This window comes from Felis catus, chromosome B3 (genome assembly GCF_018350175.1).
Source record: "Felis catus isolate Fca126 chromosome B3, F.catus_Fca126_mat1.0, whole genome shotgun sequence".
Classification (NCBI taxonomy): Eukaryota; Metazoa; Chordata; class Mammalia; order Carnivora; family Felidae; genus Felis; species Felis catus.
The window spans coordinates 31,064,375-31,077,946 of NC_058373.1; the positions used below are offsets into that span (position 1 = coordinate 31,064,375).

General features: G+C 49.3%; 1 long non-coding RNA gene across 1 annotated transcript; it reads left to right on the forward strand.

Annotated features, from left to right (window-relative positions):
- Positions 1 to 1,251: 1,251 nt before the first annotated feature.
- LOC109501148 lies at positions 1,252 to 11,916 on the forward strand. Its single transcript, XR_002159105.3, has 2 exons — positions 1,252 to 1,608; positions 11,581 to 11,916. It is a non-coding gene; the product is annotated as an uncharacterized LOC109501148 (long non-coding RNA).
- Positions 11,917 to 13,572: the final 1,656 nt, after the last annotated feature.

The following is a 13,572-nucleotide window of genomic DNA, read 5'->3' on the forward strand; positions in this document are numbered from 1 at the left end:
TTACTGTGACAGTCTCTGATTCTATGCATTGTGGCCCTTCAAGAGTCTGTGAGGGTTGGTGGTGGGGTGGGGGGAGGGAAGACTCCAGCACTTCCCAGGGGCCCTTTCTAATTTTGTTGGCATGGAGAGGGAATTTGCTCTTAACTGGGAAAAGTTGTTAACACCCTGGGGGTTTGAAGGACCCAGCTGCCTAGGGGCTGGGACTCAAGGTGGCCTCCAAACCCTCTTGCTGCAGGCCCCCCAAACCCCACACCCAGGTCTGGCTTACTGGAGCCAGTGGAGAGGAGCAGGGGCTGCTGGGCCCACAGCACCCAGCCCAGCTGAGCTCTCAGGCCAGACACAGGCCTCCCCTAGCCCCTCGCCCTCCCCAGAGGCAGAAGACAATACAAGGTGTGGCTGCATGACAATGGATCTGAATGGAGCCTAAAGTTGGGACAACGCTGATGCCAACAAGAACCCCAGCAGCTGTGGCCTGTGTCCACTGCCAGGATTTTCCCACCCAGACTCTCAGTTCCCTGGTGAGGCAGGAGAGCTGAGTCCAGATGAGCAATCTGAGACTCGCAAGGTAGCCCCAGGTCACCCCGCAAGTTGGTGACAGAGCTGCAACTAGGATCCAGACCCTTGCTTCCAGTCCTTCATGCTCCCATTCTTGTGAGGGCAAGAGCCCTGTGGGCAGGAACAGTCCCGGACAGCTTCCCGGACTGGAGGTCTGAGCTAGGCAAGGCAGGAAGGGCAAGACTGGGGGAGAGTGTGGGGCTGCAAGGGCTCCCTGAGCTGGGAGGTAAGAAGAGAGGAGAAGAAACAAGGGTACGGGAGGTCTGACCAGAGAAGATGGTCTGGCAGTCCGTCAGGGACTACCAACTAGTCCAAGCTTAAGGATCCAACTAGTCCAAGGCTTAAGGGAAGTTCTTGAGGAAGGGGGCAGCAGACCCAGTGCAGGACGGGAGACTGTTGGTGCTGGGTGTTAGCTTTCTGGTCCTGTCTCCACTTCAGGCTCTCCCATTTCCCAGCCCTTTCACACAGTCTGTTCCCTCTGTGGGCCTGGCTTTCCTCATCTGTAAAAGGGGGGTCAGCTCTCTGTTCTGCTCACGGCTGAGAAGGTGCTTTGTGATAGGACTTTACATACGGGTGTGAGAGCCTAGTATACAAATGTGACAAAGAGAATGGGGTCAGGGGACACCTCTTCAAGGGGCTCTTACCTTCTCTGGATTTCCTGGCCCCACAAGGAGAGGCTCCATACACTTGCTTTCCCCAATCCTGCCAGAATGTCTGGGAGGCCCCTGGGCTTAGCAAATATTTGTGCCTCTGATGTAGTCACTGGCTGCTGGAACGTTCTGTCCTGCTGCTCATTTGTACAGGCCTCTGCCTCAGGCTGTGAAGGTCCTGGAAGAGGACAAAACTGCAGGGTTGGGACTTCTGGGTCCTTCCCCCAGCTCCCCTCCTGCCTGCTCCTCCCGATCACTTTGGTCCTAGTTATTCCCGAAGTTCAGACCCTGCCTTAGGTGCTGTGCAGGGACAGGAGACATGCAGCTCTAAAGAACCTCTCCGAAGAACCAGGACTTTGGATCCAAATGTAAGCTCAACAGTTGTCCTGCTGTGTGGTCTTGGGTGAGTCCCATTACCTCTCTGAGCTTGTTTCCTCATCCTGGTAACAGTGGTGAAGTGGTTTGGGTCAGTCCCTGGCTTTCTTCCCTGGCCTTCCTTCCAGGGCTCCACACTATCTCCATAGAAGTTTGGGCCTTTGGGTTTAGTCAGTACAAGAGTAGGAAGTTTCCAGTGTTATTTAATGCTCTGTAATGGTGTGCTGGTAAATGTTTAACAATCAGCTCTTAAAAAAAAAAAAAAAGTCCTGTTTTGCAGCATTTGCCTGATTTCTGTACTATTACCACCATGGCCCTTTTAAGCTTCTAACATGATGTCACTGAACATGGAGTTGGGAGCCAGTGAGAGCTGGCTCCAGCACACCCTGCGTCCCCGATTGGTTACATAATTTGCCAGGCCAAGTGCAAAGGGAAATTATAGCGTTCCTGTTCAAAAAGCAGAAAGGAAGACTTTTTCCTTTTCTCCGCGATTTCATTCTCAACCATTATAATGTTCTTTTTATTTATTTAATAAATAAATCCCCTCCTTCCAGTATGGGGGTACTCACAGGGCAAGTGCAGAACTGCCAATGGGGAGGTGGAGGTGGATGAGCCCCAAGACTTGGCACGTATTTATGGGACCCACCAACTACCAGGTTGCTCCTCCGGCCAGATGGATCCTCCTCCGATCCAGAGAGATGACCCACAAAGTCAAGTCAAGCATCTTCCCTTCCAAGAGGCCTTCAGTCTAGACCCGGGTCCCAACCTTCAAGCCAGGATATGCTAGGCACCCAAATGGGGTTGGGAGAGGGGTGACTGGGTGGCTCAGTCGGTTAAGCATCCGACTTCAGCTCAGGTCATGATCTTGCAGTCCTTGGGTTCGAGGCCCGCATCGGGCTCTGTACTGACAGCTCAGAGCCTGGGGCCTGCTTCGAATTCTATGTCTCCCTCTCTCCCTGCCCCTCCCCCACTTGCACTCTGTCTCTGTCTCTGTCTCTGTCTCTGTCTCTCTCTCTCTCAAAAATAAATAAACATTGAAAAGCTTAAAAAACAAAAAAGAAATGGAAGTGGGAGAGAGGCTCGCCCTGGGCAAGTCACTGTGCTGAATGCATCATATCACTGCCTGTCCCGGGAAGGATGGCCAGTGGGGTGGGTGGGGAGGAACAGGAGGCCAGGTGGGCCAGTGCACCAGACCTCACATTGGTGGGGGATCCTTGGGGGGGAAGGAGAGGAGAGACCAAAGAGATTCCCAAACCCTCCCTCCCTCCTCAGTGAGAACCCCCACTTGGGAAAAGCACTCACAGAGCATTGCAAGTGGGCAAAAACTTGTTCAACAAACAAGACGCGGTTTTGTTATGGAACGTTGATCGCCAACTATCAGGCTCATCTCTTCCATTTTATTTTTATAGTGTGCCACTTTTCTCTTTTTGAAAATACTTTCTAAAAATCTGTCTTTTGCTTCTACACAAATGAAAGGTAACATTTTCAAACACCCAGTTCACTGCCCATCTGTACAACGTGTAATTGGCCACATTCATTGGTCTGTAGAACACTGACAACTATAAAACTTTTCTCCATACTGATATTTGTCCTCGGGATCGAAGCCAAATATTGACCCAGTTTTAGCAAATTTAGAGCAGCAGGCTTCCTGGCTTAAAAAATATTTCCACTTATTAAGAATGGCAGTTTGTTCCCTTGAGGGGAATGATCGTGGTGCCCCAGGTGTCTACTTCCTGATAGAGTTTGGAAGAGGCACTCTTCATACGACACCAGCCCCAGACCAGGGTGATTTGGGTTCAGTTTCTCAGGTGTGGCCAGATGCTCCAGACCAGTTGCTGGAGGGAGCGTCTCACCAGGGAGGAGGGCTGCAAAGTGTGGGCAAAGCACAAGAGGACCCCAAAGCCTGATGACACAAGTTCAGCCTAAGAGTTGTGTGCTCCTGAGCTCTGCTTGGATGATGACCCATAATGGGGGCTGAAGCTCAGCCCTCTAGCTCTCAGGCTGTGCTGCACTGAGGAGAGGAAGAGGGTAAGCACTCACACACACACACTCATACCCAGACAGGAGGCCACCCAGGACCCTTAGCCTGAAGTGTGTGCAGGGGCATTGGCCACAAACAACTTTATGGTATATTGAGAAAAGCTGCCTGATTAAGGAAAAATGGGCATCCCTCTAGTATGTTCTTCAGTTGACTTCCCCATAATATTCAAACTATAGTATGGGTTAAGTCTACATCAGGCTCCTCCTACTCCTTCGTGGTCTTGGGCAAATCCCAGAGCATTATCCAAGCCTTAGTTTTTCCATCACTTCTTGGCCTTTTGGCTAAGATCAAGCGCAAGCCTTAGTTTTTCCATCTATAACATGGGGAAATGATGCGTAACTTCAAGGTTGTGGGCAGGATTAAACAAGATGCATGTGTGTATGTTCATGCTTATACGCCAGACACAAAGCTGTTGCTACAATAAAAGATGATATTAGGGGCGGCTATTATTAGCAATCAAACCGTAGAGACGGGGTCTGATTCACTTACGGGTCCCTGGCGTACAGTAAGTGGTTACTGGGGAATGTGAGTTCTGTTATTGGGCTGTGCTGGGAGATGGCTTGTGGGGGTGTGGTCACAGGCAGCCGAAGGCGGAGGTGTGAGTGAGCTGTGCTGGGCCCCTGGTGGCCTTCCTACCCCCCCCCCCCCCCGCCCCAGAATTGGAGTAGGGAGACATGAAGGTCATCCTCAGCTCCCTCATTTCACAGAGGGAGAAAGTGCGTCAATGCAGTGAACACATTGTACTGATTCTCCAGGCTTCAAAGCAACTTTGGATCCCAAACAGAAGAGCATCTGCAGGTGCAGACCTTGAGTATTTGCTCAGATTCACTCAGGAATCGGCTTTAGTCCTCTCGTCCGGCACACCACCAGCACTGGGCGACGCTCGCTTTTAGAATAGGAGAAAATGCCACATCACAAGGCACGGATCGCACCACCGAGGAACTTGGTGACGAACCCCTAAGAATGGGTGATTTCACTCCAACTGAGGTGAAAGTTGGCCTACAAGAAATAGGAGATGGGGAGCAGCTGGGCAGATAAATTCTGCCTCGTTTGTCTCCCCTGGGACTGCTCCAAGGTGCCATTCCTCCTTGTAACCCTCTGGCCACATCCCCATGCAGAGGGACATGCCTGCTTGCTGTGAGGATACCGTCAGCTCGGTCACACATCACACAGTGCATTCCACCTCCCCTGGCCTCCCTCCCTTTCCTTCTTCTCCCAAATAAAGTGTTAGCACCTTAGTCCTTAGTCCTTGCATCCAACTCGGTTTTTCAGAGGACCCAGGATAAGATGGGTAGCATTTCCAAATTATTCACACTTATTATATGATTATTCAACATAAAAAATCCTAAAACAGGGACGCCTGGGCGACCGGCTCTTGATTTCAGCTCAGGTCACGATCCCAGTTTCAGTTTGTGAGTTCCAGCCCCGCTTGGGGCTCTGAGCTGACAAGGGGAGCCTGGTTGGGATTCTCTCTCTCTCTCTCTCTGCTTCTCCCCTGCTTGCTCATGCGCACGAGCACTCTCTCTCTCTCAAAATAAACTAAAAAAAGAAAAGAAAGATATTACAAAAGATCCTAATATAGAATCATACGCATTGCTTTGGGGCAGAAGTAAACGGGCCACGGCTCTAGGCGATGCCCGTGGTGGTCTGCTTTACTGGTATAGAAGCGCTCTCTCGCCAACAGTGCTGGCTCCCCGAATGTTATTCTGCAGCAGCTCTGGTTTGAAGCTCTTCAGGGCAGCACGCAGAGCCTCCTGATGGACACTTGCCCTTTATTTCAAACTTTTCTGTGCATGTTGCTGAGAGACAGCATGCACCCAGCATGGCTCTTACACTCTGTAGTGGAGAACTCCGTTTTTGTAAGTGTTTCCCGTGTGTAGTTTTTTCCACACCAACAGCCAATTCTCTAACTGGGTGTCCAGCAAGTCAACTTAATTCTGACACTGTCTACCTGGAGTTAGCCTCAGATCTTACAACTTAAAGGGCTCAGTCCCACAAGACTAGCCCCACTTCAGATGCCAGTTGCAAATGGGGTGCCTGGGCTACACACACTTCTGCTGGGCTGACTATAAACTCAGGGGTTCCCATAATCGCCCCACCCCCCAGTTTCAGTCATTTGCTAGAATGAACTCAGGAAAACACTTTACTTACACTTACCAGCTTATTATAAAAGATACAAACGAACAGTCAAATGGAAGACACGCATGGGGCAAGGCATGGGGATAAGGCACGGAGGAGCTTCCGTGCCCTCTGCAGCTACAGTACCCGCCCACCCTGCTCCTTCATGTATTTACCAACTCGGAGGCTCTCTGAATCTCGTTGTAAAAGAGTTTTTATAATCCAATAGTCAGCCCTCTCTCCCTCCTCCCAGGTCAGGGTGGGTGTGGAGCTGAAATCACATATTTGGCGTTTCTGGTGATCAGCCCCCATCCTGAAACTATCTTGGGGGCCACCCACCCTAAGTCACCTGATTAGCATAAATTCTAAAGTTTATTTATTTATTTATTTAGAGAGAGAGAGAGAGAGCAAGAGTGGGGCAGGGGCAGAGAGAGAGAGAGAGAGAGAGAGAGAATTCCAAGCAGGCTCCGCAGTCTCAGTGCAGAGCCTGATGCGGGGCTTGAACTTACCAACCGAGAGATCATGACCAGAGCTGAACCAAGAGTCAGACACTTAACCAAAGGAGCCACTCAGGAGCCCCAATTACATACATAATATTTTTTTTATCATACTACAGTTCCTCTAAGGGAGTTGCCATTCATGTCTTCACTATGATTGGCTACATGCAAATTAGTTAAATGAGGTGTTGCTCTTGATTGGACTGGCACATATGCAGGCTCCACCACCCCCTCAAACCTGGCAGCAGGTCTGATAAATATGCAAATTAGGCAACCCTCATATGTTGATGCTGAGGTGCGGTCACCATATCACTGGGACTCACAATCCATGCACTGATACTCTACATTTTGAGTATATTCTATATAGTTTACACTCTGTCTTCAGATCTTCAAGACTAAAGACCAGGTAGATGAGATATGAAGGCACTGAGACTCAGAAGGACAAGCAATGGGTCCAAAGGTCCACGGTAAGGCAGTGGCAGAAGTGGGTAGAACACCCAAATCTTAGGGCTTCAGCCCAGCCCCTCCCTCTGCAGCCAATGGCTTCTTCCTGTAGTACGACATTATCTCTGCTGGCCATGTAGATGGGTCACACTCCAGCTGGCGTCCTTGCCGGCCCCACTGTCTTGGGACTGAGGACTATCAGAGCTAGGAGGGACATTACTACCCCACTGTGAAGACAGGGAAACTGAGGTCCCAAGTTACAGAGCCAGTGGTGGCAGAGCCAGAAGCAGGACCCACAGCACCTGTGGCCTGGCCCCAGCTCCTTAGGCTTGAGCTCTGGGTATGACTGGTTCAAATCCCAGCTCCACTGCTTATTCTCTGTGCCTTGGGCAAGTTAACCTCCTTATGCCTTAAGTTTTGTTTTTATTTTTATATTTCTTTCTCCCTCCCTCCTCCCCCCTCTCCTTCCTTCCTTGCTTCTTTCCTTCCTTCCTCTTTCTTTTCTTAGTGAGCTCTACACCCAGTGTGGGTCCTGAACTCATGACCCCAAGATCAAGAGTCACATGCTCCACCGACTGAGTCAGCTAGGTGCCCAATTTTTGTTTTTATTAAATGGGGCTAACAACAGCATCCACCTCAAAGGGATATTAGGTGGATTAAATTAGATAACACATATAAAGGTTTAGGACAGGGCCTGGCATATAGTACATGATCAATGAATGGTACCTAGTACTATTTTGATTTTAATCATGTTGGGGAGGACAAACTTTTCCTCTACCTACTTAGATCCAGTGATTGAGGACCTGTGAATTAAACTGACAGATTAAAAAATTAATAGGAGAAAAGATAAGGTTTATTCATGCACTAATGCAGGAGCTCATGGAAAATGTGCTCAAAGAAGCAGTTAGAATTTGGGGCTCCTACACCCAATTTTGTCTTCCAGTTTTCTTGAGATTTAATTGACATACAACATTGTGTAAGTTTAAGTAGTACGTGTTGATTTAATACAGTTATGTATTGCAAAATGATTACCATCATAGGTTAGCTAACACCTCCATCATGTCATAGAATGAGTATTTATTTTTCATGGTGATAACAGTCAAGATGTACTCTCTTGGCAACTTTCAACTATATAATGCGGTATTATTGACTATAATTACCATGCTACACATTAGATCCCCAGAACTCATTCATCTTATAACTCAAAGTTTGTACTGTTGGACTGACAACTCTCCCTTGCCCCCATCCTCCTAGCCCCTGGCAACTAACACCATATTCTCTGTTTCTATGAGTTCTGCACATATCACATACCAGTGATACGTTACAGTATTTGTCTTTCTCTGCCTGACACTCAGCATAATGCCCTCAAGGTCCATCCATGTTGCAAATGGCAGATTTTCTTCTTCCTCGTGGCTGAATAATATTCCGCTGCATATATGTACCATTTATCCCTCGATGGACACTTACGCTGTTTCCATGTCTTGGCTGTGCTGAATTATGTTGCGATGAACACGGGAGTACAGTCATGTCCTTGAGATCCTGTTTTCCTTTCCTTTACATATATGCCTAGAAGTGGGGTTGTTGGATCATAGGGCAGCTCTTTTTAATTTCTCGAGGAACCTCCATACTGTTTTCCACGGTGGCTACACCAGTTTGCATTTCTACCAATGGTGCACCAGGGTTCCCTTTCCTCCACATCCTTGCCGACACTCATTATTTCTTGTCTTTTTGATGACAGTCATGCTAACAGGTGTGAGGTGATATCTCATTGTGGTTTTGATTTGTATTTCCCTGATGATGAGTGATGTTGAGCATCTTTTGATGTATCCGTTGGCCATCTGGATGTTTTCTTTGGAGAAATCTCTATTCGGTTCTTTTGCCCATTTTTAGTTGGGTTGTTTGTTTTTTGTTTTGCTCTTTAGTTGCATGAGTTCTCTATATATTTTGCCCTTGTCAGATGTTAGATCCCGTCTCAATAAAGGAAGGGGGAGGGGAGAAATGACACTTTATTGGAAAACAAATGACTTTTAGGAAAGATACATGGGCCTCTACAATAGATGGGAGATAAGATCGTTTTGTGATATGTCTGTTTAGGTGATTTCTTATCCTGGTCTCAGGTGACAGGAGTCAATCTTCTCTGGTTGCAAAACTCCTGGGGAGGGGGTTTATGACGCTGGAATTCTTAACCTACTGAGCCACCGAGGCGCCCCCTATGACGCTGGAATTCTTTTGGGAGGCTCTGATTTTAGGCAGATAAGGGAAGTTAAGAAAAAAGCGCCTCTTTCTGCATGTGCTGATTCTCAAATATCTTCAGGCCAAAATAATGCTTAAGAGACACTGGCATATTTTATGCACCTCCAATCATGCAGGGGAGACAGTGGGGTAGGATGGGAGATGCAGGCTGAAGCTGGAGAGCACCTGTCGGTTTCCTAGACATCTTCCAGGCTGTCCTCCCTGGCTGAGGTTGGAACACTTGGGACCTCGGCTTCTCATCAGAGCTCCCTCACGGCTAAGCTGGGGCCATTCCATTCCCTGCCCCTCTGACCTGGTACAACGAGGTGGCTTCAGGCTACACTGAGGATTCTCACCCACAGGTGAAGCTGGAATGGGGGATGGTGCCCACTGCTGGGCTGGGAATGTCAGCGAGGGCGGTTTCTCTGTCTGGGGAGGCTGAACACCTTCCCTGCCCTCCCATGGGGTCAAGGTCCCCCAGGGTGGAGAAGTGGCTGGGTTCCCCTCTGCAGAGCTGCTCAAGAAATTTGCCTCTATCAAGCATATCTGACTCTCATAGTGGACCATTCTTTAATACTTCCCTCCTCTACATGATAAGGAAATGAAATGAATATATTTCATAATGAACTAGAGTTTGCATTTATCAGACAAAAATTATTACCTCTCTTACTTTGCACCATTTAACTAGTTTAAATTTTATTTTTTTAATTATTTTTTTAAACATTTATTTATTTTTGAGACAGAGAGAGACAGAACATGAGCAAGGGAGTAGGCAGAGAGAGAGGGAGACACAGAATCTGAAGCAGGCTGCAGGCTCAGCTGTCAGCACAGAGCCTGATGTGGGGCTTGAACTCCCAGAACTTGAGGTCATGACCTGAGCTGAAGTTGGACGCTCAATGGACTAAGCCACTCAGGCACCCCTAACTAGCTTAAATTTAAACAGAAATAAAACCTCCAAGCTGTCACAGAGTGGCAGAATTGAAGGCACTCAAGTTCTGTTTCTTCGTTTTTACAATCATTGGACTATCCTGGTGTATTTGGAATCCACTGTTTACACATAGGACCATCTCCTGTCCAGGACTGTCCTGGAGACAGGAATGGCCCGGAATGGGCAGTGGGGACCCTACAGCTTGTCCGTGCGTGTGTAACAGGGAATTCTCTGAGTGAACGTTTATGTAGAACACAATATTCCTCAATAAGCAGTAAAGGTGCTAATCTGAAGCTTATTTTGTTTATTATAAAAATTCAATAGTAATTGTAGCAATTGTTTAGAACTTTGATCAGTAAGACTTTCAGAGAGGAGTCTTTTATGACTGACCTGGTTTAAAAGTGCTGGCACAGGGTGAAAATAAAAGGCAGATAGACTTTATTATTGTTTTTAAATTCTCTGTGTATGATGCCCTCTTACTGCCTGCACTTGGGGTGCACAGCCCCCACCATCCTGATCTTTGAATACTTAGAGCACAAGCTGTCCCCACCTCTTGCCAACCCCTACCCCCAGGCCCATCACCTTTCACCTTGGACCCAGAGGCTGGCTGGCCACATTGTTGGGATGTCAGGCCCTAGGACTGAGACTGCCTCCTGCTTTCTCTGGCCTCCAAGATCCCCCCACCCCCTAGGCCACCTCACCCTAAGGCCTGGCCAGATAGCCTCAGTTCACTCGAGACAAGCTCTTGGAGATAGCTCGTGTGGGGAAACTGAGGCTGTCAGAGGAAAGAAAACTCTCTTGAGGGTAAAGGGGCTGAGGGGAAGAGGCTGACCCAACTCTGAGCCTCCTTGGTGGCTGCTCAGACCCAGCGTGGTCTCCCTGGGGCAGGAGGAAGAGGAAGAGGCTGTGGGACAGGCTGGGGCACTGTAGGTAATTTACATCTCATTTGAATGGGTTCCCCCTGCCTCACACCCAGAGCAGGCCCACCTGCAAGACCCTCAGCTGACGGAGGGTCCCTCTGGCTCCCACTACCTCCCCTGTGCAGTGTCCCAGAACCCCCTTCCCTATCAGTGCCTGTCCCTGAAATAGGCTTGCCCTTCCAGAATCTGGCTGTGAAGGAGTTCTCCCAGAGAGAGGCGAGGCTCACAGCAGAGGAGGGGCAAGGTGTATTGGTCAGACCCCAGAGGCTTCACTGGAGCAGCAGGTCTGGGCCTTGAGAGGGGAGGCCCCTCACTCACCTGGGTCCAGGAGGCACTAGAGGGAGGTGAGGCCCAGCCCTGAGGAGTCTGAGGGCACTGCGGTGCTCTGGTCTATGCTGGGCAGTGGGGTTTTCCTTAGCAGTCCTGCCTTCACCTGGCTGTGAGAATGTGTGGAGTCGTGACAGGAGCTGGGATAGAAACCGGACTGGGGAGGAAGCCAAAGTCCAACTGCTGATGCCCAGAGGAGAGGCATGTCCTGAGAGCAGGATATTTGGGCAATGCCCAGGCTCCACCGCCCCAGCCCTCCAGCCTGCCAGCCCTCTCTCAGATGGGCCAGTGGGGATTTGGGGAGGAGATACCCTTCCTGGCCATCTTCCCAAAGGAGTGAGATAGAGAAAGTGAAGGGACTCCATTTTAGAAAGGCTCCATTTCGGTTGTTTCTCTCCTAAATTTGCTCATGCTCTATATTTTGCATCTGAGTAAACCAAAGAAGCTATGTTCCCACTCCACGGGGAGACAAGAAACTTAATCATTCTCTAAGTTTCTTCCCAGGCCCCCAAACACCTGATACTATGTAAGAAGAATTGGATCCCAAACATGTTCCAGGACGGTAGCTTTGAACAAACCTCGGTCGACACTGGCATCGATCCCCCCTACCTTTGGTGATTTATGGAAAAACACCTACTGTTCACCTGACACTCGCCTTTGATCAGACCCTACCCTGGATTCCTGAAGGAACGTGTATCCTGGACCCCCTTCCAATAGAAACCCCTAACCCCAAGTGGCGGAGAGACTCCCTCCTTTTCTGAGTCCCCCAGATACTCCCTCAGCTGTGTGCCATCACTTACGCTATTCAATTAAACTCTGCTCTCACTTCCGCCTGGTTCGCGTTTGATTTCTATCCTGTGTGAAACCAACTTTCTTGGCTCATCCTGCAGGGCCCCCTCTGGGTCCTTGGACCTAGCCTGCCTCGGTAGGGTCGGTAGGGTCCTGTCCCATCAGGAGGGGCCCCTCTGGGGGCCCTTCTGGAAGCTCTCGCAGTCCCACCTACGGGCTACTCTCTATGTACTCCTCAGTGACAGAAAACTCATTAGTTCCCCCAAAACCAAATCACTGGCCTCCAGTTCTGCTGAAAGTCCTTATTCTTTTTGAGCTGGAATCCCTCTCCCTGGGACTTACCTCATTGGCCAGTGGACCCCAGACACTGTTATAGGGGCCGAAAACTGTCCTTCTTTCCTTCTAGGTTCTTTGGCTGGTCTAATAATTAACTGGACATAAAACAGATTAACAAGAGGGGTGCCTGGGTGGCTCAGTTGGTTCAGTAGCCAACTCTTGATTTCGGCTCAGGTCATGATCTTGCGGTTCGTGGGTTCAAGCCCTAATTCGGGCTCTGCACTGATGGCACAGAGCCTGCTTGGAATTCTCTCTGCCCCTCTCTCTCTCTGCTTCTCCCCTGCTCTCTCTCTCTCAAAAATAAATCAATAAACATGGGAAAAAAAAGATTGACATGAGAAAAACACATTTCATGTGTACGGGAAACCCATAAAAAATAGAAGACTCCCAATGATAGTCAGGTAATTGAGGCTTATCTGCTATCCTGAGCTAAGAAGAAGGGGGTAGGAGGTCTGGGACTTCAAAGTGGAGGAAGAGAATTCACAGGAAGATGGGAAGAGCAAATGTTTGGTAAACAGATGTTTTCCATGCCATGCAGATAATTCTTTTTGTTGTAAAAAGTCATCTCTGGTAATAGCTCTCTTCTTGGTACAGGCCCCCTATCTAATTCTTTTAGGCAGTTAAGGAGGAGGTAAAAAGCCTTCCTGAGTCTGCTGGGCCCAAAATGTCTTCAGCTTCAAATAATCCACACACCAAAGTGGCACATTCTACGGTGGCGTATTCTGTTCCCCTTTACTGTCAAAGCTGCGGGGCCAGTGCTGTGGGGTCTACCCCACCAGTTCTGGTTTATGAGCACGTCCCTCCAGCCCCTCCAGGCCACCACCTCTCAGCCTCTTTCCGAAGTCTGTTGTGTTTTTAGCAGCTCATACTCTCTGAGGCACAATGAACTCCGCATCACTGGAGGGACACAAGCCAACACTAGGCACAAGCCTGCCAACCAGAGGTCTCGTAAGTGTCAGGTGGAAGCTTGGGTCCAGATCCTCCTGGGAGTTTCCCAGCCCTAAGGGAGCACGGAGGAGAAATATGGGAGGCAGGGAGCTTGAGATCACTTCACACCCTGGTTGGCGAGGCTCAGAATCATCAGCCATTTTTTCTTTGTTTTTACCTTTCCCAAACAAAGTGAGGAAACACCTCCTGAAAACAATACCCTGCAGGCCAGCTGCCAGGGTGGTGTTTGTCTAGTGAGCTCAGGCCTCCCAGACACGCAGAGAATGCAGAAGGCCCACCCTGGAATAATCCAGGAGCACCTCAATACGCGCGCGCACTGGCTCAGCACCTCCCCAGATAGGGAAGGAGCCCACCCTTCTCTTGGTTCACCCGCCCACTCCGTTTCAACCACACAGACATACAGACCACTGCC